We start from the raw sequence: 27,088 nt of genomic DNA, 5'->3' as shown, positions 1-27,088 counted from the left end.
TGAACCACTATGCCCAGCCTAATGTTACACTGCTTTCTAAAATGCTTGTAACAATTAACATTCACTGCATTTTACTTTCTCCAGCATCCAATTCTACAGGCAATTATAGTTTTAGTTTCATTTCCTTGACAGTGGCCTTGACATTTTTGAAAATATGCTCTCTTAATGTTAAGTACTAACTCTGGTAAAAGTCCAGTTATACTTAGACCTGTGAGGCACTGATAAGAGCTGGTGAATGACCAACTCGGAACTTCTAAAATGCAGAATTTCAGGAATTTATCTAGGAAATGTATGTCAAAGTGATTATAGGAGGCAGGAGAGCTAGTCAAAATCTAAAGAACCCTCAACATAGGGATGACCTAGGTCAAATTCAGGTATCGTAAGAGCTACCAAGTTTGAATTCTTTGGGCTTGACCTAAAATAATTAAAACAGTGAAATCTAAGATAGGCCGTCAGGTTATGTGGGCCCAAGCAATGAGAAATATGGTCTTAAATTGCCCATCTAAGTGTCTCAGAGAACAGAGAAAGGTTGTTACTGTAGCTTTCCTTCTTAGAATGAACATCACCAACACCTGTTTAACTATTCTGTTTTCAGTTTGATAGTAAAATGTTGATAGCTGCAGCAGTTTTTAGAAGAGCCTAAAAATCTCTTTGGAATGGTAAAACCCTATTTTGCAAAACATGTAAACCAGATGGCCATTTCTAATTTTGGAATTTCTCAGACAGGTGTTAATCCAAAATTGTCTTCTCATTTCTCTCTTAAATTCCAAAGAAGGCTAAAACCAAAACAAAACTTCTAGAAAATGTTTCAGAGACAAATGACAGATCTTTTGATCAAAGCAATTTTTACTTAGAAGGAAACAGATGACTTACAAAGAAATTGCACTGAGGCTATTTCTAAATAAAAGTGTTTTTGCTGTGGCATTGCAGGGAATTGAGGCACCTTCCACACTGGTGGTTATTTACAGCAACACAAGTACCTAGAAAAATAATAGGTTTCACCTTGCCATATGGGAAAATGCTGAAAAATAATTACCCAAAGATCCTCATGAAAATATACTGATAGAATTACCTATGGTGTTTAGGGTAATAGGTATCTGGTAAATTATGTTTTAAGTGAATGTTGCTATAAATCTCTTAAATATGCAGCATATGCCTATAAGCAAAAGATGGCAATGGAATTTTTCTTAATTTTTTAATTTTTGTGGGTACATTATAGGTGTATATATTTATGAGGTACATGAGATAATTTGTACAGGCATGTAATGAATAATAATAAACTCAGGGTAAATGGGGTATCCATCAACTCAAGCATTTATTTTTTCTTTATGTTATGAACATTCCAATTATACCCTTTTAGTTATTTTTAAATGTACAATAAATTACTGTTGACTATAATTACTCTGTTGTGCTAACAAATACTAGATCTTATTCATTCTAACTATATTTTCATACCCATTAACTATCCCCACTTCCCGTCCACCCCACTACCTTTCCCAGTCTCTAATAGCCATCATTTTACTCTTTACAAGTTCAATTGTTTTAATTTTTAGCTCCCACAAATAAGTGAGAACATGTGAAGTTTGTCTTTCTATGCCTGGTTTATTTTACTTAACATAATGACCTCCAGTTCCATCCATGTTGTTGTAAATGACAGGATATCATTTTTTTATTCCTATGGCTGAATAGTACTCCATTGTGTATATGTACCACATTTTCTTTATCTGTTCATCTGCTGATGGACACTTAGGTTGCTTCCAAATCTTAGCTATTGTGAATAGTGCTACAATCTAATGGGAATGCAGAAACCTATTTTATATACTTAATTCCTTTCTTTTGGGTGTATACCTAGCCTAGCAGTGGGATTGCCGGATCATATGGTAGATCTATTTTTAGTTTTCTGAGGAACAACCATGCCATTCTCTATAGTGGCTGTACTAATCTACATTCCCACCAAAAACATACAAGGGTTCCTTTTTATCTACATCCTTGCCAGCATTCGTTATTGCCTGTCTTTTGGATAGAAGCCATTTTAACTAGAGTGAGATACATTTCTCTGATGATCAGCAATGTTAAGTACCTTTTCATTACCTGATTGCCATTTGTATGTTTTCTTCTGAGAAACGTTATTCAGATCTTTTGCCCATTTTAAAATCAGATTATTAGATTTTTTTCCTATTAAGTTCCTTATATATCCTGGTTATTAATCCCTTTGTCAGATGGGTAGTTTGCAAATATTTTCTCCCATTCTGTGGGTTGTCTCTTCACTTGGTTGATTGTTTTCATTGCTGTGCAGAAGCTTTTTAACTTGACGTGATTCCATTTGTCCATTTTCACTTTGGTTGCCTGTACTTTAGGGTATTAATCAATAAATCTTTGCCCAGACCAATTTCCTGGAGAATTTCCCCAGTGTTTTCTGGTAGTAGTTTCATAATTTCAGGTATTAGATTTAAGTCTTTAATCCATTTTGATTTGATTTTTGTTTTTGGTGAGAGATGGGGTCTAGTTCAATTCTTCTGCTTAAGGATATCCAGTTTTCTCAGGACCATTTATTGAAGACACTGTCCTTTCCCCAATGTATATTCTTGGCACCTTTGTCAAAAACAAATTCACTGTAGATGTATATATTTATTTCTGGGTTCTCTATTCTGTTCCCTTGGTCTCTGTGCTTGTTTTTATGTCAGTGCCATGCTGTTTTGGTTATAATAGTTCTGTAGTATAATTCTAAGTCAAGTAATATGATTCCTTTAGTTTTGTTCTTTTTGCTCAGGATGACTTTGGCTATTCTGGGTCTTCTGTGGTTCCACATAAATTTTAGGATTTTTTTTTTCTATTTCTGTGAAGTATTTAAAAAATTATACCAAAGAACAAGCTAGCTTGATATTGTTTTAAATGTAAGTTTCTCTTCTTCCACCCACTATTTCCTAACATTACTAGCCATTAATATATGGATAATAGGGCCATATCTGCAAAGAAATATTAAATCAGAGATTAAGTCTTAGATGAATGTTAGCTAGCATAGAAGCACAAGTTGTTAAGGGCTAGAAGAGGCCTTGAAGATAACATAGTTGGAATAACTTTATAAATGAGGCCCCAAAATGGTTTGGAATTTGTCAACTATCACCCAACTAGTAAGTTACGTGACCTTGAGTAAGTTACTAAACTTCTTTGAGTTTTAGTGTCTTCATCAATAAAATGCAGATATAAAATTTAATCATGGACAAAATATATATTTTAAAATTCCTATTTATATAAGTATGATAATGTATATAATATGAATACAGTGATACCTACATTGGGTGATATACTCAAAAAATTTCCCAGTAGAGATGCACAGTCAAAAAAGCATGCAGATGAGTGAAAAAAAGGCACAGTATGTGGGGCCTGGTAGTGTTTGTTTCTCCCAGGTAAGTGTAATATCTAGCACTCTTGCTTTCACGATGCCATGGAATTCCGTAGAGAATCTATGGACCTAAAACCAGCCTACCTGTAAATGAAAGGGCTGAGCTACTTGTATGAGAGCCTAAATTACCTCTTATCTTTAAAGACTGTACCTCTGAATTAGAACTGAATCCATTGTGGACCATTATAAACAAGCTCACATTTAACTGCCTCTACTGTACCTATCCTATAAATAAACAAAAGAAGTCAGTGACAAAAGAAGTCAGGTTCTTTAAATGTTTAATATTCAAATGAATGACAAAATAATTTAAAATTTCTAATCAATATTTTTAATTGCTGGAGTCTTAAGGTATGATTTAAACAAGTTAATTGGGGAAATAATATAATAAGGAGATGGGAAGATGTTGCCATAGCACAGTCCATAATGCTAAGTAAAAATTTTAAAGTTGAACAAAACAGGGCAACTAAAGTTAATCATCACATGCCACAGATCCTATATTTTAGAGCAGCTCCACCTGAATACTACCAATAAATTGTTTTTAGGGCTTAGAGCATCTTTTTGTGTTTTATTCTGCAGTATTGTCTTAAAAATACATTAAAATATTTAAAAAATTGAATCAGATCAGTGGTTGCTTTGGAGAGTGACTGACTGGGAAGGGTCACAAGAGAAATTTCTAGGAAGATGGAAATGTTCTGTGCCTTAATTTTTTTTTTAATTAAAAAAAAGTTTTTTAGAGACAGGGTCTTGCTCTGTGGCCCAGGCTGGAGTACAGTGGCACAATCAAAACTTATTGCAACCTTGAACTCCTAGATTCAAGGGATCCCCTCACTTCATCCCCCTGAGTAGCTAAGACTACAGGTGTACCCCGCTATGCCTGGCTTACTTTTTATTTTTTTTGTAGAGACAGGGTCTTGCTATGCTGCCCAGGCTTGTCTTGAACTCCCCTGGGCTCAAGTGATTCTCCTGCCTCAGCCTCCCAAAGTGCTGGGATTACAGGCATGAGCCACCATGCGCAGCCTGTTCTGTATCTTAATAGGGATGAGGCTTACACTAATGAATGCATTTGTCAAAGCTGAACAAACTGTACAACTTAAAATCTCAGCATTTCACTTTATGTAAATTAGATCTCGATAAGAAAATTTTAAAAATAATTTTTCTTTGAGACAGGGTCTTGCTCTAGCACCCAGGCTGGAGTTCAGTGGCATGATCCCAGTTCACTGCAAACTCTGCCTCCCAGGTTCAAATGATCCTTCCACCTCAGTGGATGATAGTGAGGAAGAAATCAAGTAGGACCCCCAAGTTTCTGGCTTGAGTAACTAGATGGATTCTAGTGCTATTTTCAAAAACACTGAAGGACAAAAACATTGGGGAAGGATGAGTTCAGTTTTGAACATGTTGAGAGTGAAATGTCTATGAGTCATGCAAGTGATATTTAGCAGGCAGCTGTATGTACAGGTCTATGGCAGGAAAAACAGAGGTCAGAACTGGAGGTAGAGGTGTGGGAATTACAGGGAAAGTAACAAACCATGGAAGTAGTCGTCATCACCTGAGGAAAAAAATTAGAGTGAGAAAAGGGTTTAGGACTGACCTCTGGGAATCTTCACTATTTAATGGTTGGGTAAAAAAAAAAAGACAAGCTGATAAAAGAGAGCATGGAAGATCAGATAGGGTAGAAGAAAACGAGAATGTTGTAACACAGAAATCATGGAAAGGATTTTGAGAAGAGTGATCAATGGTGTCAAAGGTTGGAGACTGGAAAATATCCATTGGATTTAGTCACATGGAAGTCACTGTTGACCTTGACAAGAGCAACTTCATGGGAAAGAAGCCAGACTGGAGTAGGCTGAAGAGTAGGAGGTGTGATATTAAAGACAACCAGGTAGATACCTCTTAAGAGAAGTTCGACTATGAAGGGGAGGACAGACATAGAGCATTAGGAGGCTTGAGGCAGAAGTTTTTTAAAGCCAAGAGAAACTAGCACATATTTAAATGTTGACAGAAAAGTGAGGTGTTGACAGCTAAATAGCACAAAGGTTCCTGAGAGGTTGGAAGGGAGAGATCCAAAGAGGGGACAAAGGGGCTGGACTTGGACTCAAGGAGAGACACCAACTCCGCTGTCCCTAGAGCAGAAGGAAGGGTGTAAGGATGGATGCACATCTGAGGGTGGGGAGGTGGGACAGCTTCTACCAGATGATTTCTGTTTTCTCTGTCTTTCAGAATTAAGAGAGAGAAACTTAAAGCAGAAAAATTATTGTAATCTAGATTGATTTTTCCATCTATTAATAATTTTAAATTACAAAACATTTCCAAATTCAGGAAAAAATATCCATATAGAAAATTAGGAAAGTAATATAAAAGGCAGCTCTGTACCCACCACTACATGTAAACAGATGTCAACAGTTTGCTACATTAAAACTCTTTTCTAAGAAGAAATAAAATGTTATGACTACACCTAAACCCTCTCTCCATAAATTCCCCATCTTTCCCTTCATCTGCAGAGGATGAAATTCAGTGTGTCTCATTCTTATATATATTTTTGTGTCTTTATTACACAAAATACCAACTTATATAAAACACAAAATGCTATGTGCTTTGTGCTATGAGGCACAAAGATAAAGTAAAAGCTGCACATCAAAATGAGGTGCCCGGAAAATACACACAATAAAAGCCAAACGGGTCCGGGCTGGTTCTCCGATGCCTCACCATCCCTGAGTCATATCTGGGGTCAAGAGGAGGAAGGACTTGCAGAGGTTTCTTTGGAGAGATGTACTTGTTCTCCTGTGATCACTCTGGAAAGGAAGGAGTTGGGAGATCCTTCCTGGCCTCAAGCCCAGAAAGAGTGGCTTTCACAGGACAACTCACCAACTCATTGTGTATATCCAGGAATTTGGGAAACAGTAGGACTGGACTCTGACATAAGCCCAAGCGAAGATGTTCTGATTATTGGCCCTAGGTGTAGAGCAGAGAGTGTCACTCAGATTTCAACAAGCTGCAACCTAGGCATCCCAAAATGTAGAACAGAATTTCTCTGTATCTGCTTTTCAGTAACAGCAATCATTTTAAGTGACTTGACTACCAGGGTGTAGGGGGGAATAAAAGGACTGGCCAAGTGCTTTAGTTGGAACCTCATTTACAAAACATAAAGAATTAAATGAATAGATTATTTTCAGAGTTTATAAAGTGCTTTGGCATCCTTCACATTAGTATCTTTCCCTTTGTACAGTCTAAAGCAGGAGTCTTTGCCTTCTTTGTACCAAATAAATCACGAGTGGTCAGGCAGCTAAGAGACAGGAAGGGCTCTTTCAATCTAAGAACCTAGGGCAAGCTCTTTGTGTTCAAAGTTCTTGTTGATTCCGAGCAAGTAAAACCTTCAGTTTGGTCAAACATTCTTTCTTCAACACGTGGGTGTTTGGAAAATTTTATCAGTACTTTGCTATTAAAATTCTCACCTAACTACAAATCCTCTATGCCATAGAGAAATTTAAAGGGTTCTTATTTACTCACCATAACAAGTATGATTTATTGTTCATAATTGTTGATCTCTTGAGTCAGAATTCAAAGGACTGATCTCTTGAATCACAGTCAGATGATAAAATTCTTTAATTGTAGGTTGCCAGGATCCACCCCTAGACCTACTGAATCAGAATTCGTAGGGAGTAAGCCTGAGAACATGCATCTTACAAGCTCTTCAGGTTATTCACATTAAATTTAGGGGGAAAGTGTATAGACAAAAGCTAAATAGGCACCTCTCAAAAATACTTGTCTAGTTTACTAAAATGAGATTGTAGCAAATATCTACCAACAATAGTGCCAGTGACTAGAGTGCATCACTCAAAGGTCCCTTCCATTCCAAGATTTCATTCCTTTATAAATAATTTTATAATAAATAATAATTATTAAAATAAATATGCTATAGTTCTTAAAAATTCGAACCAGTAATTTTATTTAAAATTGCATTTTTTATTTTGAGATAATGGTGCAATGATATGCAGCTGTAAGAAAGAATACAGAGAACCCTTTGCCCAGTTTTCCCCATACTGACATTGATACAATCCACTGATTTTATTCAGATTTCCTGTTTTACTTGTACTCTTGTCAGGGGGGTGTAGGGGATGTATTTATTTTTATACAATTTTATCATGTGTAGGTCTATGTCTCCACTATTATAGTCAAGCACACAACCACTCCATCACTACCAGTATCCCTCATGTTGCCTTTTTATAGCCACATCCACCTCTATTACCTCCCCCATTCCCTGGCAACCATTAATCAGTTCTCCATCTCTATGATTTCAAGAATGTTAAATAAATGGATTCATACAATATGTAAACTTTTGAGACTGGCTTTTTTCAGCAAGCATAATTCCCTGGAGATTCATTCAAGTTGTTGTATGCTATGGTCTGAGTGTCTGTGTCCCCCTCAAAATTAACGTTAAAACCTAATGTCCATTGTAATTGTATGAGGAAGTGAGTTTTGGGGAGGTGACTAAAACATGGGGGCAGAGCCCTCATTAATTGGATTAATGCTCTTATAACAGAGGCCCCAGAAAGCTGTCTTGTTCCTTCCACCCTGTGGGAACACATCTAGAAGGTACCATTTTATGAGCCAGGAAATGGATTTTCACTAGACATTGAATCTGCAGGTACCTTGTTCTTGAACTTCCCAGCCTCTAAAACTTTGAGAAATAAATTTCTGTTGTTTATATGAGCCGCCCAATTTACGGTACTTTGTTATAGCAGCCTGAAGAGACTAAGACATTACACGTATCAACAGTTCCTTGCATGGTATTGTTAAATAGTATTCCATATTATATACATACCATAGTTTGTTTAACCTACTGAAGGACATCTGAGCTGATTCCACTTTTGGGGTATTACAAATTAAGCTACTATGCATATTTATATAAAGGCTTTTATGTTAAATTTTCATTTCTCTGGAATAAATGCTCAGGAGTGTAATTGCTGGGTCATATGAAAGTTACATGTTTAGGCCTCATGCCTGTAATCCCAGCACTTTGGGAGGCCTAGGCGGGTAGATCACTTGAGGTCAGGAGTTCGAGACCAGCCTGGCCAACATGGTGAAACCTCATCTCTACTAAAAATACAAAAAAAATTAGCTGGGCGTGGTGGCAGGTGCCTGTAATCCCAGCTACTTGGGAGGCTAAGGCACGAGAATCACTTGAACCCGGGAGGCAGAGGTTGCAGTGAGCTAAGATTGCGCCACTGCACTCCAGCCTGGGTGACAGAGCAGGACTCCGTCTCAAAAAAAAAAAAAAGGGTACCTTTAGTTTTTAAAGAAACTGCCAAACTATTTTGCAGAGTAGTTATACCATTTTATACTCTCAACAGCAATGTATGAGTGATCCAGTTTCTCCACATCCTTACCAACATTTGTTGTCATTGGTTTCAATTTGTTTTAATCACAACACTACACATTTTAAAAATAAGGAATGAAATGTATCGATATAAGGATACTTATTAGGAAGAGCACTGGACTTGGGACGAGAATGTTTAAGTTGCTGCCCCATCCCCAGCACTTACTAACACAGACTAACTTAACACTAAAGTTGTGATAGGTTCGTGGGTGTTAGTTTTTTATATGATTCATAACTTACAAATAGTATATTCATAATTTACAAATAATATATATAACATATATGCCAAACATTAATGTAATTTTAAAAGAAGATCTCTCATTATAGGTCCAAAAAATCCCTTAGAACTAAAGGGGAAAATGCAGAGAACTAAAGTGTTATATGAAAATATAGGTGTAATTTTCAAAATACTATAGAATGTTAGATACCTATAAAAAATATTAGATCACTTTCAAGTCCCCCATACTCTCTTATCCAAGGCTTGATGAGTCCAAAGATCTAGAGCTTAGAGTCCAACATTCTCACTCAAATTTTCTCCAAAACCCAAGTGGTTATAAAAAACTAAAAGTCAGAGGCCAGATTTAATAATCTAAAATATGCACTTTTTTTCCCTGATGTAGCTATACCTAATACATTAGACTACCAGCCACAACATCATGTATCTATATATATAAGCCATAGAGGCCAGGCACAGTGGCTCACGCCTACAATCCCAGCACTTTGGGAGGGCGAGGAAGGAGGATCGCTTGAGTCCAGGAGTTTGAGACCAGCCTGTGCAACACAGCAAGACCCTGTCTCTATGAAATTAAAAAAAAAAAAATTAGCTAGGCATGGTGGCATGCACCTGTATACCCAGGTACTCAGGAAGCTAAGGCAGGAGAATTGCTTGAACCCAGGAGGTCGGGGCTGCAGTGAGCAGCCTGAGTGACAGAGTAAGACCAAGAAAAAGAAAAAGAGAAAAAAAAAAAAGATAACAGAGTTAATCAAGCCATTATTTACAGCTATCTTATTCATGCCAAAACATGTTGGCTTCCTTTTTTAAAATCAAGTCACCAAGATGAGCTGTTAGCTTTCTAATTGCAGGATAAAATTCGATATTAAATGACTACAATACTGCAGTTTACACAATTTATTCCCAAGCTACTGATTGTTTCAACCCCAGGTCAGTCACCTAAGTTGACAGCAGCCCTGTATGTTTGCTCTAGTACTTTACAAATTATCATTCTTTTATACCATGATGTGAAAAAAAAAGGGGGGGGAAATACTGGTCTATTCATTTGTCTACCTAGTTGGAGAACATTTCTGCTTTGAGAAGACAGATTCTCAGTCAATAAATAAAAGATGGCAAAAATATCCATTTTATCTTCCCTATTATTGGCTCCTTCTGTATTAATTAGGGTGAAAATAGAGTTCTTTGCATGTTCCATGACACATTCTTTATAAGCAAATTAAATAATCTCTAAAGTTCCTTCTTGCTCCATGAGCTGTAACTGAATTATTTTATTGAACTGACACACAGAGGGCAGCAGTAAGTAATATACTATATATGATGTGTTATGTGCCTGGGGGCCTTAGCCAACTTCTCTGCCTCATAGCTCTCCCTCTAGCAAAGCTTTTTATTTTGGCCCTCTCTGTCTGTCTCCTCTGATCTGTATCTTTCTTTCTCCTCCTGCCAGAGCTTTCTTCCCATTTTGTCAGACTTAGAAAATCAAGAATAGATCAATATTACCATTCTGGAAAAAGGTAAGCTAATCAGCAAGAAGTCCTTAAACCTAATGTATACACAAATGGGATGTCTTGCCATACACACTCCGAGGCATTCATTCAATCAAAGCACACAATATTTTGAAATCAAAGAAAATCAGTGAAATGATTATTAGAATATGCAGAGAATATAATATACATAGACACTCCATCACTGCAATTTCTTTTTCTCAGTTGTCTCTGTCTCTGACATCCAATTTGGGAAAGGAAAGGATCTAAGGGTATAGAAAAAGTTAGGAGCAAAAGGCAATGGAGAAGAGAAACAGGTACCTAAAACAGTGCCTGACACATACTAGATTATCAGTAAATATCTCTCAGATGAATTGGATTAACGAGCATTAAAGGAAAGAACACATTTTAAAAATGTAACAGTGGGGAAAAAACCCCACAGTGTAAAACAATGGCTTGTTCTAGGTTGTCTTTGTATTATCAACATTTTAATTATTAATCACATGTGAAGTTCTTTTATATGAGCTTCCCCTTAAAGTGGAAATACGAAGACATCAGGGAGGCAACAAGGGAGTAAGGAAGAAGAAATACAGCAAAGGAGGTGAGGACAGGGAAGAGAGATCACACATAAGAAGTGGGCACCGGCCAGGCGCGGTGGCTTTCGCCTATAATCCCAGCACTTTGGGAGGCCGAGGTGGGTGATCACTTGCGGTCGAGAGTTCAAGACCAGCCTGGCCAACATGGTGAAACCCCGTCTCTACTAAAAATACAAAAATTAGCTGGGCACGGTGGTGAGCACCTGTAGTCCCAGCTACTTGGGAGACTGAGGCAGGAGAATTGCTTGAACCCAGGAGGTGGAGGTTGCAGTGAGCCAAGATTGTGCCACTGCACTCCAGCCTGGGCGACAGAGTGAGACTCCGTCTCAAAAAAAAAAAAAAAAAAAGGAAGTAGGCACTTAGGGCTGGGCACGGTGGCTCACACCTGTAAGACCAGCACTTTGGGAGGCTGAGGTGGGGGGATTGCTTAAGGCCAGGAGTTTGAGACCAGCTTGGCCAACCTGGTGAAACCCCATCTCTACTAAAAATACAAAAAAATTAGCCAGGAGTGGTGGTGCACACCTATAATCCCAGCTACTCGGGAGGCTGAGGGACCAGAGTCTCTTGAGCCTGGGAGGTGGAGGTTGCAGTAAGCCAAGATGGCACCACTGCACTTCAGCCTGGGTGACACAGCGAGACTGTCAAAAAAAAAAAAAAAGAAAGGACACACACACACTTTCCTGTACTTCTAACCTCAGTGATCCTGGTGTTCAAGGTCCAGGTTTCCATTTTCCTTCTTTATCTTCCCTTGCTCTCATAGCCTGCAGCTACAACACAGCAATATCTGTAGATCTCTCTCCACTACCACACAATTCAGGACTAAGGAGGATAAAATGGCATGCCCTAAACATGTGAGTCCGTGTATTTAATATTTACAGACTTCAGATCCATGAGCAAGTAGTTTACTTGAAGAAAATGGAGGAAATTTATATGCACACATTTACAGTCTCTCTCTATAAAATATAATTAAAATATATACCATTACCAATCAATGAGAATAACAAAGGCAAGATGCAGTGTAGTAAAGGAAATAATACAGGAACTTCATTTTACATACAGTTAATGTATCTCATGGTAATTATCAGCTTTCCCTAATGATAGTGAGGACAATATCAGTAAGAATAGTTACCATCTATTCTTGGGTTTCCTATTTAACAAACACTGTGTTAAGAACTGGGAGGGGATGTCAAAAGATCATCTGGGAACTCTTCTTCATTGCTAGTTGGGATGTAAAATAGTGCAGCTACTTTGGAAAACATTTTGGCAGTTCCACAAAAAGGTAAACATAGGCTTACAACACGACCCAGCAATTTCATTCTTAGGTATATACTCAAAAGAACTAAAACTATATGTCCACACAAAAATCTGTACACAAATATTCATAGCAGCATTACTCATAATAGTCCCAAAACAGAAACAATCCAAATGTCTATCAAGTAGATAAACAAAATAAGGTATACCATACAATGGAGTATTATTTAACTATAAAAGGAAATGAAGTATTGATACATGCTACAACATGGATGAACCTTGAAAACGTTTTGCTAAGTACAAGAAGACAAGCACAAAAGGCCACATACTGTATGATTCCATTTACATGAAATGTCTAGAACAGGCAAATCCATAGAGACAGAAAGTAGATTAGTGGTTGTCAGAGGCTGGGGGAGGGAGCAATGGGGTATGATTGCTAATGGGTATTTTAATAATAATGTTCTAAAATTAGATAGTGGCAATGGTTGTAGAACTGTGAATATATTAAAAACTACTGAATTGTGTGCTTTAAAAGGGTTTTATAGTATATGAATTTTATTTCAATAAAGCTGTTATAAAAATGATGAGATTTGATCCTTTTTTTTTTTGAGACGGAGTTTCGCTGTTGTCACCCACCCAGGCTGGAGTGCAATGGCGCAATCTAGGCTCACTGCAACTTCTGCCTCCCAGGTTTGGGTGATTCTCCTGCCTCAGCCTTCCAAGTAGCTGGGATTACAGGTGCCTGTCACCATGCCCAGCTAATTTTCAGATGTTTAGTAGAGATGTGGTTTCACCATGTTGGCCAGGCTGGTCTCGAAGTCCTGACCTCAGGTGATCCACCTGCCTCGGCCTCCCAAAGTGCTGGGATTACAGGCATGAGCCACTGCACCTGGCCAATCCATCTTTTGTAATATGAATAAATCAATCAATACCACTTTCTAATTTTTCTTAACAATCTCTGAAAATGGAGTCTACAATCTTCCCCAGGAGGCCATTCCAGTATCATTTACCCTGAAAATGTTCATTTTTATAAGTCTCTAAGAAAGTAGAGGTTTCCTTATTTCCTACAATGTAATTATTTTGGTCCATGAGAAGAAAGGGGCTCAGATTCCAGAGTTCTTCCTTCTTTTTGCTGCAAAACTCTCAGAATAACGATAATCTAAATTAACTGACAATCTGAAACTCAAATTTTTTCCTATGTACTGGAAAAACATTCAATAAAATTTCAAAACTTCTCCATAATTCCAATATACTAGAACAGCTATTTTCATTATCCACTTTCCTTTCTAGTTGTCCACATGCAATTCATTTTATACACAGCTGTAATCAGTGTACATATAATTGTGTATTCTTTTCTCTTTGTACTGTAAACATTCAATGTTGTTAACATAGTTTTTATAATAGTCATTTTCAGTGTTGCAATAATATTCTAACTAGTTGATGTATCATTATTACCTAACTCTTCCCCCTATGTTGACTTTAAGGTTTTCTTTCCCCAACTTTTCTGCATCTAGACAAGGCTATATATAGATTTTTTAGATTTTCATTCTTTTGAATTATTTCCTTAAGTTGTTTCTCAAAAGTAGAGTTCTCAGGTCATACAGTATCAACATTTTTATGGCTTTTGCTTTCCAAATTATTATGAGTTTTTCAACACTATTTTGCACTACATCGTTAGTGGGGTGTGTGCGAGTATGTACACATATAGATAGATAGGTTCATTTAATAGACCTGAAATGGTAGAAAAGGCTGTATTCCTGATTTCATTTTTCAAAATTGAACCATCTTTACTTTCCAGTTACAAAAAGAGCAAATGCTCACTGTCAAACTTAAACAATTTATAAACCATATAAATAGAAAGTGAAAGGTTCCCCCATTCTTCTTTTGGAGGATTAAAACACACCTCCTCCTAAGTTTGAGTTTACATAAGTGTAAAATGTATTTACTGATCAAAGGCTCTGGGAAGGTATGCATAGAAACCCCCATGGTCTGCCAAAAGTCCACACTAGCTCAATGGAAGAAGAATACCCAACCAGAGAGCTGTGGGAATGGGAGGAACTAGTGGGGCAAGGAGAAGGTTTGGGTTCCTACATTCCATAAGGAAAAAGGCAGAGGCTGTGGTGGATTTTTGAGAATAAAGAGATGAAAGGAGAGGCTAAGATAGTCCCTGTGTAGTACGGACTGAGAGTAGTTTGGCAGAAACCCAGAGACCCATTTTATATAAACAATAAACAATCTCTAAGGCAAACTGAATATCTAAAGATACGAATAAAAATAGTGGAAAATAAGTGTTAACTAAAGACATAACACATAGGCTCCCATCCTTAGTAGAGAATAAGAAAATAAATGTATTTATTATAAAGAAAAATACATTTGTTTTTTGTTTATATTACAAGGCTTAAAGATGATTACTTGTTGATCTAGGTAAGGAGTCATTTCTTTTTTTTTCTGAGACAGAGTCTCACTCTGTCGCCCAGGCTGGAGTGCAATGGCGTGATCTCAGCTCAATGCAATCTCCACCTCCCAGGTTCAAGCAATTCTCCCACCTGAGCCTCTGGAGTAGCTGGGATTACAGGCATCCACCATCATGTCTGGCTAAGTTTTGTATTTCTGTAGAGACAGGGTTTCACCATGTTGGCAAGGCTGGTCTTGAACTCTTGACCTCAGGTGATCCACCTGCCTCGGCCTCCCAAAATGCTGGGATTACAGGCATGAGCCACTGTGCCTGGCCAAGAGCCATTTCTTTACTGTAAACTACAGAACATCAAGAAGTTTCTAATTTATAAGTACATTCCTCAATTTTGCATTTTCCATGCTCAGCTAGCTCTTATGGAACTTGTTTTTCTTAAGCCAAAAATCAGGTTGTCTCTTTCTAATTATGCACTCTCCTAATCATTCCTATAATTCCATCAAGATTGTGCTTATACCCCACCTTTACAATTTTGGTTGGCAGCAGTCTGTAGATTGCTTGGTAAGTGCTGTATCTAAACGAGCAGTCCCCAAACTTTTTGACACCAGGGACGGGTTTCGTGGAAGATGGTTTTTCAACAGATGGGGTGGGGAGTGGGGGTGAGGTGGGGGTATGTTTTTGGGATGAAACTGTTCTACCTCTGATCATCAGGCATTAGATTTTCATAAGGAGGGGGCAACCTAGATCCCTCGCATGTGCAGTTCACAACAGGGTTCCAGCTCCTGTGAGAATCTAATGCCACCGCTGATCTGACAGAAGGCGGAGCTCACACAGTAATGCTGCTGGCCCACCACTCACCTCCTGCTGTGCAGCCTGGTTCCTAACAAGCCATGGGCTGGTACTGGTCTGCAGCCTGGGAGTTGGGAACCCCTGCTCTAAACTGTCTGTGTGGATATATTCTGTATCCTCAACAAGACTATAAACTCCAGGGAGCATCTTCTTTTTTATTCTCGTCTACCTATACAATAAACACTAAAATATAGCTAGATGACCACAGAACTTTGTATAAAGCAATATATGGCTTCATGTTTGGATTATAAATATCATCAGCTATATTAGAGACCTTACCATTCTCTTAACTAAAAAGTCACCCAAACATAAAAGATTTTGGCACTTAAAATATTGCCTATTATCCTAGCTTCATCTCTCACCACCGCTTGCATCATCATTCTACTGAACTTAATGCTGCAACAATACCAAAGTACTCATTGTTTCTGGAAGACATGGTCCTTTCACTTCTCTAGGCCTATGCATATTCTCTTTCTTCTTTTGAAGTACCTTTCACTGACCTGAGCATGGAGAGGGTCTTTTCGCCCTTGATAACTCACTCAGAAGTCACCTCCTTCAGGATACCCCGTACCACCCTAAGAATTCTATCATGCTTTCCTCCGTGCTATCTCTATATCTGGAACACACTTTGATTGTTACTCTGAGTACACTATGCTATAATTAACCTCCTTATGTTTATTTACTCCATTAGATGCAAATCCAGGCTCAGTAAAAATTTATCCAGACAAAGATGAATGAGAAGGAAGAATAAAGAAATGGAGGGAGGGAGACCCAGGGAAGTTTCTTCTGCACGGGAACCATGTCTTACTCATTTCCATATATCTAAGGGACAAGGCAGTACTCAGGATACATGGGTGCTCATCAAAATGTTTGATAAATTGATTTGAAATCAATCTTAAAGGAAAAAGAACCACCTTGGCAGATAATTCTTATCAAATAGAAAACTGCCATTAATCAACATCATGTAATATTTCAGCCAAATCTATTGTGTTGTACACAAGTACATCACAGGCTCAACTTGAGACTCTATAGAACCTACTAACTGACAAGAACTAAGCTAAACATTCAGAATTCAAAGACGCATGAGACATGATACTTTCCCTCAATCAACTCATAGTTTAGATGGGGACTCAGGTAAGTAAAAAGATAATTACCATCTAATATGATAAAAACTATACCCAAGTGATAGGATTTGTCTGTGTCATCACCCAAATCTCACCTTGAATTGTAATAATCCCCATGTGTCAAGGGCATGGCCAGTGGAGATAAACGAATAATGGGGGCAGTTTCCCCTATACTGTTCTCATGGTAGTGAATAAGTCTCATGAGATCTGATGGTTTTATAAATGGGAGTTCCCCTACAAGCTCTCCTTGCCTGCCACCATGTAAGATGTGACTTTGCTCCTCCTTTGCCTTCCACCATGATTGTGAGACTTCTCCAGCCATGTGGAACTGTGAGTCAATTAAATCTCTTTCCTTATAAATTACCCAGTATCGAGTATGTCTTTATTAGCAGCGTGAGAAGGGACTAATACACCAGGACATGTTCAGAGTAACCACGGTACAAAGAAGAGATACATATCTAGCTGGAGGTGATACAGGCAGAGGGAATTCTGAAAGGACTTCTTGGAGAAGATAGTTTCTTAACTCAACCTTAGAAGATTAACAGTTGTTTTAACATGGTTGATTGGTGAGTTAGTCCATGAAGCAGGGAACACTTGTTCTGTGGCTCCAGCATCCTCCTAGGAAAAAACTCATTCTAAAGGAAAGCGAATCTAAGCACACAAGCTAGGGTAAACACAATGGGTTGGTACTGCAGAGGCAGGGCAATACATCGCTTGAACTAGACCAGCTGAAGAACCAAACCAAAGAACTGAGTCTCAGAGAACATTGGGTATCAGAGCATGGGGGTGGCAGTAGATTTTGCATAGGAGCCAGAGCGTAAGAGGAAGGAAAGGGGTGTGGGGCATGGTATCTCAGAGAAAAACATTCATGGAATACAGGCTGGGGGAAATGGCCACCCACAGAGTAGTCTAGAGAATTGTAGCCAAAGGCAAACTTGAGCTATCCCTGGGACTCCCTGGACTAGTTGGGGAAGGGATTGGAGGAAGCCGGTTTCCACAGTTAGGAGGGTAATGCAGAGCCAAAGAAATGCTACGTGCTGCTGTTACTGACAGTTTAGTATTTTTTTTTTTTAATCCCAAGTTGCTTTGTTCTAGGTTGTATAAGAAAAGTGTGAGACACAATTTCAGCCCTCAGAAATTAACAGCCCTCCTGTTTATTTCAGGAGTTTATAACTGTATTGAGAAAGCAATTGTGTTTTGGTTTTCAATTGCTATAGAAACACACTCAGGATGGACAAATTGTGAATGATGTCCCAGAAAAGGAGAGCCCAAAGGAGAGAACACAAAGATGACCATATCAGACCAAATCCAGAGGAAGTATGTAGAAAATGCAATGTGTTGTAAAAAATTTGACATAAGTATAAGGTAGCATATATAGGCTTACTAATTAGAAAGGAGAATTTGCTAGTCGGGAGTAAAAAAATAAGACAATTTGCTACATCCTAAGTGCTTTTGAGGACAGGAGGACGGTGGGACCTGAGGAACCTGGCTCAGTGGGAGAGCAACTGTGTGTCAGTCTTGGGCAGGACATCTCTGGAGTGGAAGTACTGTCTGGAGAAAGACCAGCTCCTTGGAGTTGGGCAGTAGGTAAGAACAGGATCCAAAGTGAAGGCTAAAAGTTTGATCCTGCCTCTATTTTCAAGTATCAAAGCAGGGTAGTCACTAAGTGAAAGCAAGTCATCTATAAAAGGTACAAGGAAAGGGACCAGGAGTTCTATCCTCAGCCCTTGGCTCTCCACCTAAAGAACAATTACCTGGAAAGCCCTCAAGCTTGAAGGTCATCAGAATGTGCTCTAATTGTTTGCCTCAGATTGGAGGTTACTGCACAAAGAAATTAAGACCTCACATTTATTGTTTTTTTTTTTTTCTGGTAGAGCAGTCACAAAGAACTTAATGTCTGTTTTTAAAATTTAAGAATTTTAAATCTAAAAAGGTTAGTGTTTTAAATGTTCCTTTTTACATTAAGTTAATACTACTGTTTAAATAATATTTATGTCTCTAGTTTAACTGTTTAATTAAAATCTTAATTGTTTTTGGCTTTCATTTCACTATTTTGTATGCCCTTTTCTTAGTTAACAGCATTTTAATCAATTTTCCTTTATCTATAGCTTTTTTTATTGAAAAATACATGCTCATTTCAAAAGTAGAAGATTTAAAAATCATGACAACTTAGTAGTCATTTAATTTTTTAACATTTGAAATATTTCTTTTCAGTTTTTTTGGAGAAATCTTTCTTTTTTTTTTTTAGCATTATTGTACTGTAATCTTATTTAATTGAACTTCTGGATCTTGTGGTAAATAATGCCTTAGGGAGAGGGTTTTCCAGACGAATTATTTGCGCCCAACTACACAATTTCGTCCGGGGAGAATAACTCATGAGGGAACTGTTTGCTTTTAAGTGTAATCCAGATGCCAACACGACACACATTTCTGCAGACTCATCCATGGACACGGTTCAATCAATGCGGTTTGCTAAGATGAGGATTCTAAGAACTCGGGAGGGCCCTATACTTGCTGGCAGTCCTCTGGAAGTCTGAAGGTGTTTAGTAATATAAATACTATTCTTAAGTTCATTTTGATTTGTCTTTCAGTAAATTAAAACTTTGTTCATTTGATTTAGTTCTCCAAGAAGGCTATGTGCACAGCATATTTTGAACCCTGGCATACATGAATGTCTGTAACCTTCAAGAATGAAACAAAATGCAGCCAGTACAACACTCTCTAGTCACAACCTTTTCCCCTGAAAACTTTGGCTCACAAGTTCTGGCACTGGTGCTGTAGAAAATTCTGTCATCCATAGCTACCATCTCCCTCACAGTTTTCATCTCCTTTCTTTTTTTCCTCTGCATTCTGAGAAAATTTCTCAAATGTGTTTTCCACATCATTGCTTCAGTACACCTCAGGGTGAATCCTGCTTTTAACACTGTCTTCAGTTTATATCTTCACTGCTATTGCATGTCCAGTTTACCTGTAGCTTTCCAGGCTTATTGTTCCCTTTTCATCTCAGCCTATTTGTTCCTTCTACTTTTTCTGTATGTGTGTGTGTGTTTGTTTTTGTTTTTTTGAGATGGAGTCTCACTCTGTTGCCCAGGCTGGAGTGCAGTGGCGCGATCTCGGCTCACTGCAACCTCTGCCTCCTGGGTTCAAGTGATTCTCCTGCCTCAGCCTCCCGAGTAGCTGGGACTACAGGTGCCCACCACCACGCCTGGCTAATTTTTGTATTTTTAGTAGAGACGGGATTTCAACCATATTGGCCAGGCTGGTCTCAAACTCCTGACCTTGTTACTGCCTGCCTTGGCCTCCCAAAGTGCTAGGATTACAGGCACGAGCCATCTCACTCAGCCTGTTCCTTATACTTTTATACTTCAGTTCCACAGAGGCTATATCTTCCTGAATCAACTAAGGATGCTAGAAAAGTTTCAAAATTTCTTACATTTCTATAATAAATAATTTTCAGAGAGTTGCTGTTCCTCTAAATCTTCATAATGATGTTCCCTTTGTTCTGAAAGTTTTATAAGTCCCATATTGCTATGTGATCTCTCATTTGAGGATGAGGAAAACATCTAGACCTGGTATTTGACAACAAACAGGTATATGAACCACCGCTGGCCCCATTCTGTCAACATATGTACTAGTGGAATCTTCTGCTCTAATCTACAGCTGCATAGTTGATGAGCATAACTTCTAATCTAATTCCCGGTGTCTTAACAGGCTTCCATCTGGGGCAGGTCTGCTAAACTCAAATCCAACCATTAGGCTTAGTGTTACACAGAAATGATGGAATATTTAGAAACAAAACAAAACAGAACAAAAACAAAACTACAATCTCCAGCGTATTACTTGAGACTCTTCTTGTTATTAGTCCATGGAAAATCTATCTCTAATTGGCTTCAACTGAAACAGAATTTAGGGACTCAAATAACATACCTCTCCATTTATTTACATCTTTTTAAATTTCTCTCAGCAGTATTTTATATTTTACAGTGTAGAGATGTGCATGTTTGTTAAATTTATTCTTAAGTATTTTTGATGCTATTAAAAGATAATTGGTTTTTAAATCTTATTTAAGTAAAAATACAGTTAATTTTTTATTGCCCTTGTATCTCAAGACTTTGTTAAATTTACTTATTTTTTATAGTAGTTTTAAAATTGATTCCTCAGGACATTCTACTATATAAATAATCTGAGAATAGAGAGCTTTTACTTCTTCCTTTTTAATCTTTTTTTTTTTTTTTTTTTTTTTTTTACTTCTCCTTGCTTTATTGCATTGGCAAGGATAGTCAGAAAAATGTTGAGTAGAAATTTTGAGAATGGTATCCTTGCCTGTGGAGCATCCAGTTCTGTCGCTGTTCGGGGCGCCACTATGTAACCCACATGGATCAAGGGGAACTGAAAAAAGAGGGGGTGAATGCGGGAATAAAAGACAAAGACAAAATAGTATATTTGGAAGAAGGAGTCAGGGGGCACCTTGCCTCTAGTGGACAAGGGCCCTGAGCTCTACACAGCCCTCCGTATTTATTAGGCAAAAGAGATAGTGAGAAGGTGGGTGGAAGAAGGGGTCAGCTGCTCGGTCCAGAGTAGGCTTTCAAGACTGCATTCTTCGAACAACAGGCTCTAGATGTCGCAGTAGATAACCTCGCTGCCAGGGAGTGATTGCGCCCAGCAAATCTTCTGTCAGCAGGAGCACTTGTGAGTTTGCTCATATCCTGCATTCATGATAAACAGTTTGCTATTTGATCATATAGCCTCCAGTGGAATGCTGAGTTGGTCACGTCCCGTGGGCCTTCGGCTCCCTGCACTTGCCTTGTTCCAGATATTAAAGGCATAGTCCTCAGGGGCTTATTATTAAGAATGATGTTAGCTGAAGGCATGTTGTAGACACCCTTTATCAGACTGATGAAACTATCTTCTAATTCCAGTTTGCTGGATTTTATTTAAGCCCCATGCTGATTTTGGTCAAATGCTTTTTCTGTGTCTATTGAGATGGCCACATTTCTTTTCCTTATCATTAATATGGTGGATTACATTTATTTATTTTCAAATATAAAATCAATCTTATATTCCTGGGATAAAACCCACTTGGTCATGTTCTATTAATCCTTTTATTTACAGCTGGATTCAATTTGTTACTATTTTGTTAAACAGCTTTATGTATGTTCATAAGAGATTTTTAACTTTTCATAATGTCTTTACTAGATTTTAGTATCTGAATTATACTAGCCTCACAAAATTAGTTGAGAAGTTATTTCTTCTTCATTTTCTGAAGATGTTTGTTAGATTTTACAGTCTGTTTCATAAATGTTTGAGAATTCACTTGTGATACTCTCTGGGCCTGAAGTTTTCTTTGTAGGAATGTTTTCTATCACAAAGAGAATTTCCTTGACACATAAAAGACTATTCAGTTTTTTGGGGTTTTTTTGTTTTTTGTTTTTATTTTTGAGACAGTCTCACTCTGCAACCCAGGCTGGAGTGCAGGGGCACGATCTCAGCTCACTGCAACCTCCGCCTCCCAGATTCAAGCAATTCTCCTGCCTCAGCGTCCCGAGTAGCTGGGATTACAGGCATGCACCACCACGCCTGGCTTATTTTTGTATTTTTAGTAGAGATGGGGGTTTCACCATGTTGGCCAGGCTGGTCTTGAACTTCTGACCTCGTGATCCACCCTCCTTGGCCTCCCAAAGTGTTGGGATTACAGGTGTGAGCCACCGTGCCCGGCCAAGACTATTCAGTTTTTAAATTTAATTTTGTGTCAGTTTTGGAAAGTTGCATTTTTCCAGGAATTTGTTTCATTGAAGGCATCAAATTTATTGGCGTAAAGTTGTTTTTAGAATTCAATTATCTTTTTGAAGTTTACAGATACATAATGATGCTCCTCCTTCATTATCAGTATTGGTATAATGAGCTTTTTCTAGGGGTTTTCAATTTTTTTGATCTTTTGAAAAAACCCATTTTGGTTTTGTTTATTGTCTCTGTTGTCTATTTTCTAATTAATTGATATCTGCTATTGTCTTTACTTTCTTCTTTCTTGGGTTTAATTTGCTTATTTTTTTCCAGCTTCTGGTAACTTAAATATTACATTTTAACATTTCTTCCTTTCTAATATGAACAATTAAAGCTATAAATTTCTCTGTAAGCAATGCTTTAACTGCATCCCAAAAATGCTAACACATTTTTTATTATCATTCAGTTCAAAATATTTTCAGAAATACACTATCTAATTTCTAAATCTTTGGGGATTTTCCAAATATCTTTTTGTTACTGACTTATAGTTTAATTCAACTGTAATCAGAAAACATACTCTGTTAGATCTCAATCTTCTAAAACTTATTAAGACTTGTTTCATGGCCCTGGATATGGTCTATCTTGGTAACAGTTCCATGGTACCTAAAAAGACTGTTTATTCTGTATTTGTTGGGTATTGGGTTCTATAAATATTAACCGGGGCAAGCTGGTTAACAGGGCTATTAAGATCTTCTATATCTGTACAGACTTTTGGCTTAGTTGTTCTACTAATTGCTCTAAAAGGGATATGAAAATCTCCAAGTATGACTGTGGACTTGAATCCTTTCTTCCATCTGTCAGTTTTATGGTTTATGTATTTTGAAGCTAATTAGGTATACATACATTTGGGATTATGTCTTTCTGATATATTGAGTTTTTAAAATTATAAAATGTCCCTGTTTATCTCTGGTAGTACTCCTTGAAGTCCATCTTTTCCATTATTAAAATATCTATTCTAACTCTCGAATTATTTGTTTACACGGTATATCCTTTCCCATCCTTTTACTTTGAAGCTTTGTATCTTTTGTTAAGTGCATGCCTTGTAGACAGCTTAAAGTTGGGCAATGCTTTTATCCTACTTGACAATCTCTGTCTTTTCATTTTAATGTTAAGTTGATTTACATTTGATTTGGCTGGATTCAGCTGGACTGGCCATTTTAGTGTTTTGCATTTGTCTCATCTGTTTGCTGTTTCTCTGTTCCTCTTTTGGGGTGAACTGAAAAAAAAATTTTAGTATTCTTATTGTCTTTTAAAAACAGCTTTATTGAAATATAACTCATGTACCATACAATTCACCCATTTAAAGTATAGAATTCAATGTTTTGTTGTTGTTGTTTTGAGACAGGTCTTCCTTTGTTGCCTAGGATGGAGTACAGTGGTGATCACAGCCCCACAAGGTCACAGCCTTGACCTTCTGTGCACAAGTGATCCTCCCATCTCAGCTTCCCAAATAGCTGGGACTACAGGTGCATGCCACCATGCCAATTTTTCTTTTATTTATTTATTTATTTTTTTGCAGAGATGAGATCTTACTGTGTTGCCCAGGCTGGTCTCAAACTCCTGGGCTCAAGCAATTCTCCCACCTCAGCCTCCCCAAGTGCTGGGATTACAGGCATGAGCCTCTGCACCTGGCCCAATTCAATGTTTTAAAAAATATACTCATAGGGTTGTAAAAACATCATCACAATCAAATTATAGATCATTTTCATCTCCTTCAAAGAAACCCCGTACTCATTAGCTGTCCTTCCCCTCATTCCCCCAGCCCAAAGCAACTACGAATCAACTCTCTTTCTCTATAGATTTGCTTATTCTAGACATTTTATGTAAATGATATAATACAATATGTGGTCTTCCGTGACTGGCTTTTTTCACTTAACTTTTCAAGATTCATCCATGTTACAACATGAATCAGTACTTCGTTTCTTTTTATTGCTGAACAATATCCCACTGTATGGATATACCACATTTTATTTTTCCATTCGTCAGCTGATGGACATTTGGATTGTTTCCACTTTTTTACTATTTTAAATAAGGCTGCTATGAACATCCATGTGTATGTTTTTCTGTGGATGTGGGTTTTCATTTCCATTGGGTATATATCTAGGAGTGGAACTGCTGGGTCTTATGTAACTCTACATTTAACTTCTTAAAAAACTACTAAACTATTTTACAAAGCAGCTGCAATATTGTACACTTCCACCAGCAGTGTATGATGTCCTATTTCTCCACATCCTTGTGAACGCTTGTTATTGTTCTATCTTTTTTATTATAGCCATCCTAGTGGATGTAAACTAGTATTCTGTGGGCCTCTATTGTCCTTTGCTGAACTCTTTGCATTTTTGTTTTACTGGTTGCTTTAGAAATTAAAATATACATCCATAACTAATACAATCTACTTAGAGTTAATGCTGTACTACTAAACACTAAATATAGATATCTTGTAACAGCATTATTCTATTTATCCCAATCCTTTGTGCTACTGTTATAAACGCTACAATACAGTGCTTTAATTTTTCTTTAACCATTAATATGTCTTTTGAAGAAATTAAGAAAATAATCTACAGTCTTTCAAATTTATTCACTGATTTGCCATTTCTATTGATCTTCATTCATTTCTGAAGATATGAGTTACCAGTTAGTGTCATTTCCAGTGTTATTTCTAGTATTAGTTCTTCAGCCTGAAGTACTTATTTTAGCATTTCTTACATTACAGGTCTGCTGGTGAATTCTTGTTTTTATCTGAAAAATGTCTTCAGTTAATCTCCATTCCTGAAGACTAGTTTTTCTGGATATGAAATTCTAGAGGCTGGGTATGGTGGCACATGCCTGTAATCCCAGCACTTTGTAAGGCCAAGGTGGGCAGATCGCTTGAGCTCAGGGGTTTGAGACTAGCCTGGCCAACATGGCAAAACCCCGACTCTACTAAAAATACAAAAATCAGCTGGGTGTGGTGGCGCATGCCTGTAATCCCAGCTACTCAGGAGGCTGAGGCAGGAGAATTGCTTGAACCTGGGAGACAGAGGTTGCAGTGAGCCAAAACCGCACCACTGAACTCCAGCCTGGGCAACAGAGTAAGACTCCATCTCAAAGAAAAAAAAAAGGAAAAAAGAAAAAATTTCTCTTTCTCTGTTTGAGGTTTCCTACTTGTTTAATTACATATTTTCTTTCAGAGTCCTTAAGCATATTTATAATGACTGCTTTAATATCTTTGACTTCGAATATGAACACTTGGTCATCTTGAAGATATTTTGTTATTGACTACTTTCTCTTGAACATGGTTACATTTTCCTGTTTCTTCACATGTGTAGTGATTTTTGGATTGGTTATTACACATTATGTATAATATGTTGTCATGACTCTAGATTCTGTAACATTCCTCTGAAGATGGATCTTTGTTCTAGCAGGCGATTAATTTGGTGAGACTCAATTTCCAAATTCTGTCTCTCCTGCCATCAGCATCTGCTGAAAGCTCCTCTCCATTCTTTTAGCTTCCAGGTGCTGCTTTTTCATTGCATTTCCTGGGCCTCCCCACACATATGAAGGAGTTGGGCAGATGTTAAATACAGGTTTGGGGACTAATCTTTCTGCATCTCCTCCCCTTCCAAGATTTTTTGCCTAAGTTTCTGGCTGCTCTACTAGTCCTGAGCCCTGTTATCTAAGATTTCTGCCTCTGGAGCCAGGCACAGACTGGGGAGTACCTTCAGGGGCAAGTTCCTTCCTTTCAGATTGAGTTTATCTTTTCTTTCACTTCCTTTCCAGTGCCTTTAAATAGCTGTTTAAAATATATAAATACATATATGTAATTTTTAAATCTACATTTCAATAATCTTTGTCTGTGGGAGGTTAGTGTGAGTAATCTATTATGTCATCACCAGCAGCTGAAATAATCAATGTTGTTTTGATTCAGTGTCTCACACTGGGTGAATTTTTTTGATTCTTCATCCACCTTCCAGAGGTTCATCTTCATCCTGGCTGACTTTCCAAGTTGTCACAAGATGGAACCAGCAGCTTTCAGAGCTACATGCTTCCATCTTCAAAACCAGAGAAGGAAGAAAGAGTCAAACCAACAAACGTGGTCCTGGGCTTCACTCCAACTAAATAAATTTTTAGAAAACATAACCACCCTTGAACCAAGCACTGTGGCCAGTAGAATGCTATGAGCTGACTGGCTTAGGCTTGGGTCACTGGTCATCTTCTCCCTCTAGCCTTATTCCTTGTTTCTGACTCCCTGAAGGCCTACAACCCCACTTACAGGTCCCTGTTGCTTTTGTAAGCCAGGGGAGTGATGCTGTTGAATACTCTTCCTCAAAGGCAGCATGGCCTTTTGTGGCTCCCAATTTTAAATACACAGGTCAATTGCAATTCTCTGACTCTCAGAAGCCTGAAGTCTTTTCTCCTCACCTCATATAGCCCTTAAAACTATGGTTCCCACTCCCCATTGGCCATTTTGGCTTTAGCTCTCTTTCATATCTGGATTTGAGTTTCCTTGTCATTTCTGGTATCTGGAGATTTCCTTTGCTTGCTTTCAAACTTAATTAGGTAGTAATAAAAAAAAAAACTGAGAAAGGGAGGTTATATTTTATCCAG

At 37.8% G+C, this 27,088-nt stretch overlaps 1 protein-coding gene across 1 annotated transcript in view; it reads right to left on the bottom strand.

The window, feature by feature from the left end:
- The window catches only part of DIPK1A (divergent protein kinase domain 1A), a gene marked incomplete at its 5' end in the record, with an annotated part of 121,198 nt that overhangs the window by 58,310 nt on the left and 35,800 nt on the right, over positions 1–27,088 (bottom strand).

Source organism: Pongo abelii, chromosome 1 (assembly GCF_028885655.2).
Source record: "Pongo abelii isolate AG06213 chromosome 1, NHGRI_mPonAbe1-v2.0_pri, whole genome shotgun sequence".
NCBI lineage: Eukaryota > Metazoa > Chordata > Mammalia > Primates > Hominidae > Pongo > Pongo abelii.
Note: the sequence above shows the minus strand (reverse complement) of the source record. Positions and strands in the feature narration are given on the sequence as shown.